Source organism: Triticum urartu, chromosome 6A (assembly GCF_056163025.1).
Source record: "Triticum urartu cultivar PI428250 chromosome 6A, HENAU_Tu73, whole genome shotgun sequence".
In the NCBI taxonomy this organism is placed as follows: Eukaryota; Viridiplantae; Streptophyta; class Magnoliopsida; order Poales; family Poaceae; genus Triticum; species Triticum urartu.
In genome coordinates this window covers 443182235-443187213 of record NC_141878.1, presented here as the reverse complement: position 1 = coordinate 443187213, position 4979 = coordinate 443182235, and positions in this window count along the sequence as shown.

Below are 4979 nucleotides of genomic sequence, written 5' to 3'. Positions count from 1 at the left end.
TTTACTGAACGGTGGAGCTGTCAGTTGGTGCAGTTCTAAACAAAGCGTCGTGGCGGGATCTACATGTGAAGCGGAGTACATAGCTACTTCGGAAGCAGCAAATGAAGGAGTTTGTATGAAGGAGTTCATATCCGATCTAGGTGTCATACCTAGTGCATGGGGTCCAATGAAAATCTTTTGTGACAATACGTGCAATTGCCTTGGCGAAGGAATCCAGATTTCACAAGAGAACCAAACACATCAAGAGACGCTTCAATTCCATTCGGGATTTAGTCCAAGTGGGAGACATAGAAATTTGCAAGATACATACGGATCTGAATGCTGCAAACCCGCTGACTAAGCCTCTTCCACGAGCAAAACATGATCAGCACCAAGGCTCCATGGGTGTTAGAATCATTACTGTGTAATCTAGATTATTGACTCTAGTGCAAGTGGGAGACTGAAGGAAATATGCCCTAGAGGCAATAATAAAGATATTATTTATTTCCTTATATCATGATAAATGTTTATTATTCATGCTAGAATTGTATTAACAGGAAACATAATACATGTGTGAATACATAGACAAAACAGAGTGTCACTAGTATGCCTCTACTTGACTAGCTCGTTGATCAAAGATGGTTATGTTTCCTAACCATAGACATGAGTTGTCATTTGATTAACGGGATCACATCATTAGGAGAATGATGTGATTGACTTGACCCATTCCGTTAGCCTAGCACTTGATCGTTTAGTTTGTTGCTATTGCTTTCTTCATAACTTATACATGTTCCTATGACTATGAGATTATGCAACTCCCGTTTACCGGAGGAACACTTTGTGTGCTACCAAAAGTCACAACGTAACTGGGTGATTATAAAGGTGTTCTATAGGTGTCTCCGAAGGTACTTGTTGGGTTGGCGTATTTCGAGATTAGGATTTGTCACTCCGATTGTCGGAGAGGTATCTCTGGGCCCTCTCGGTAATACACACCACTCAAGCCTTGGAAGCATTGCAACTAATAAGTTAGTTGCAGGATGATGTATTACAGAACGAGTAAAGAGACTTGCCGGTAACGAGATTGAACTAGGTATTGAGATACCGACGATCGAATCTCGGGCAAGTAACATACCGATGACAAAGGGAACAGCGTATGTTGTTATACGGTCTGACCGATAAAGATCTTCGTAGAATATGTAGGAGCCAATATGGGCATCCAGGTCCCGGTATTGGTTATTGACCAGAGAGGTGTCTCGGTCATGTCTACATAGTTCTCGAACCCGTAGGGCCCGCACGCTTAACGTTCGTTGACGATATAGTACTATATGAGTTATGTATGTTGATGACCGAATGTTGTTCGGAGTCCGAGATGAGATCACGGACATGACGAGGAACTCCAGAATGGTCCGGAGATAAAGTTTGATATATGGGATAGTAGTGTTTGATCTCCGGATGGGTTCCGGAATTCACCGGAAGGGGTTCCGGATGTTTCCCGAAATGTTTGGGCACGAGAACACTTTATCTGGGCCAAAGGGGAAAGCCCACGAGGCTTTTGGAAAGTGCAAAAGGAAGTTTTGCGGAGACCAGAGGCTAGACGCCAGGAACCCTGGCGTCTAGGGGGTAGATGCCGGGAACCTGGCATCTAGCCCTGGAGTCCGAGAAGGACTCTTGCCTTTCGGGTGAAACCGACTTTGAGGAGGCTTTTACTCCAAGTTTCGACCCTAGGGCTCAACATATAAATAGAGGGGTAGGGTTAGCACCAAAGACACATCAAGAAACACCAAGCCGTGTGCCGGCAACCCCGTCCCCTCTAGTTTATCCTCCGTCATAGTTTTCGTAGTGCTTAAGCGAAGCCCTGCGGAGATTGTTCTTCACCAACACCGTCACCACGCCGTCATGCTGCCGAAACTCATCTACTACTTCACCCCTCTTGCTGGATCGAGAAGGCGAGGACGTCACCGAGCTGAACGTGTGCAGAACTCGGAGGTGTCGTGCTTTCGGTACTTGGATCGGTCGGACGTGAAGACGTACGACTACATCAATCGCGTTGGTATAACGCTTCCGCGAACGGTCTACGAGGGTATGTAGACAACACTCTCCCCTCTCGTTGCTATGCATCACCATGATCTTGCGTGTGCGTAGGAATTTTTTTGAAATTACTACGTTACCCAACAAATATCTTACTGAAGGAAATCATAGAGAAAGGTGTTTACAAGAGCCTTGCCGGAAGTAAGCAATTTGAGGAAATTGTACGCAAGCAAGGAAGACACCGGAAGAATCAAGGTGTTGGTTTTGAACGAAAGTTCAATGCCAATGGAGTTGAGTGGGAAGAAGATCAATACCCCAAGATGAAGTTTGTTCGTCAACAAGAGAAGTATGATCTTACTTCTTTCCAAGGAACACAAGCTCAAGATGATCTTCGACCACAAGACCACAAGCTAAAAGGCAAGGACAAGCTTCAAGAGGAGATTGATGCATTTGAAGAAGCACCTAAGGCCTTGGTCAAGTGGGTTCCCAAGACTACATCAAGTTCCACTTCATCAAGTACGAGTACAACTCCGAGGATTCCCATCAAGATGGTGTGGATCCCTAAGAATAAGAACTAGAGAGTTCTTGAGGGTGACTCCGCCAACATACTTCACTCTTATTATCTTGGCAAGGACAAGTGCAAATGACTTTCATATCTTGCACTAGTTCAAGGAGTCAAGGACAAGGTAACCTAATGCTTCCATGGACATCATCATATGTGAACATCACTCTATGTCTATGGATATCCTTGTTTGTTCCTAGTGGGACTAACCCATGTAGGTATTGAAAGTGCAACTCACTCCAAAAGATTGCTCCGAATGATCTACATCAACATTGAGCATCTACATCTTCAACACCTACATGAAGTCATCATCGACAAAACCCAAGGTTAGTTCATCCCTCTTAGGGGGGATATCACATCTAGGGGGAGCTTTACTCTAATCAATTGAGCTAAAGCAACTCTAGTGATGTGAGCACAACAATGCTTTATGTAAAAGTGGCAACCCCACTTGTGCTTAAACGATGAGTAGTGATCAAATGTTCTCATTTGACTCCTAAGTCAATATACTCATATATAGATGACCTAGTCATCGCCAAATTGCTTGATAGATGCTAGAGTGATTGTGCATGCTTTGTCACATATTTCATTTGTCATTTTATTGTGTGAGCATGTTGGATGCATATTTTACTCATTCGAGGACATCCATTTGTTGCTTTGATTGTTTGGCTTTTTTCTCTTTTGCCAAATGAATGGACAAGAATGCCTAAGAACCTCCTCTAGCTATCTATGCTTTTCTCGTCTCAAACTCTATTCATGCTACATCACAAAGTTTGATCAAGTCAGATTCGAACCACTCTATGTGAGGAGCACTCGGAGTCCCCGATTCGTCATAGACTTAAACTTCCAAAACCTCGTTGTGCATTTCGGCATGACCGAGTCATCCCTTTCGGTCACACCGAGATCACTAAGTGGATCTAGGTTTTCAATCTCGGTGCAACCGTTTAGAACTGTTCGGTCACGCCGAGTTGCAGCAACCGCTTGCGATTCTGCATCTCGGTGCCACCGAGTTGTTCCACTCGGTCACACCGACACGGTCGGGATATATATACCCACGGGTGAGATTTTGGAAATTTCTTCAAAATCTCCCAGCCCGCTCGTGTCCTACTCTGCCGCCTCGGGTCTCCGGATCGTCCTCTCGCCGCCAGCGACCTCCCGCCGCTGGTTTCCATCGCCGTCAACGGATTTCTGCCCCTCCATTGCCGCCGTAGCAAACTCCGCTGAATTATATGAGTTCGATCTTTTGTGCTATTCCTTTAACTCCGATTTGTAGCACATTACTTTGCCATGTTCATGACCACGCATGCAATCAATCTATCCACTGAAAACATCCTCTAGATTAGATTGGATTTGAAAATTTAGGGTTAGGTCTATGCCGAACTCATCTCGGGCCAACCGAATTGTAGAAATCGGTCTCACCGAAAACTGCAAATCGGTGTGACCGAGTTCGATTCTTTGTGAAACCCTAGCAGTCTCGTTTCCACCGAACAGTGACTTGGTCTAACCGAGTTCACTAGTTTAGGTTCCAAAAGATACTTCGGTGTCACCGAGTTTATCAATCGGTAGCTCCGAAATGCTTTCTGTGAAGAACTAAAACTAAGTTTTTAAGTCATCATTTTTGCAAAAACTCTGTGCTTTGTGATGCTCATCCGCTCTACCTCGTCTATATCTATTCACAGGGTGTGCTATCAGTAAGTTTGCAAAGATGTCTGACCAGAGCGACAACCAGAACAAGTCAGAGGAGCATGTGCAATTGAGTGAGGGCACTAGTCCCTCTAGCACTTCTGATGAAGGAAGCAGGAGCACACCCAAAAAACCTCAGATTCTGAAGATGAGGATTATGTGGTTGTTGAGGAGGAAGTCAGCTCCAAGAAGAAGGTGCTGAAGAAAGAGTATGGCACAATTGCATCAACTAAGCCTGGCTTGCACAAGAAGGCCCCTGCCAAGAGGGTGCTAACCTTAAAGGTGAGAGACTCAACTCCTGAAACCTCCAAGCCAACTGAAGAGGTTGCTGGAGAAGGGAAGAAAAGGAAGAAAAGGGTCAAGAAGACCACTGCCAGAGTGCTTGATAGATCATCCATCATGAGAGATCCAGAATAAGAGAAGGAAGAAGAGGATGTTGCACCAGCTCCCAAGTCTCAGAAGCTTATGGGAGATGCAATCAAGTCAGGGGTTGCTCAATCTAAGCCCAAATCTGCTCCCAAGGCTGCTGCTCAGAAACCCCCAATGCCCAAGAGAAACACCAGGAGTATACCTGCTGAGGAGAAGAACAAGGCCCCGGTGCCTGAAGCTGAAGAAGAGGAAGATTATTCTCTTGTTTTGAGGAAGTTGAAGCCCAAAATTCCTGACCACAATGATGCTCATCCAGTCGCTGAGGACATGCACATCAGGAAAGATGTAGGACTGAGATTGT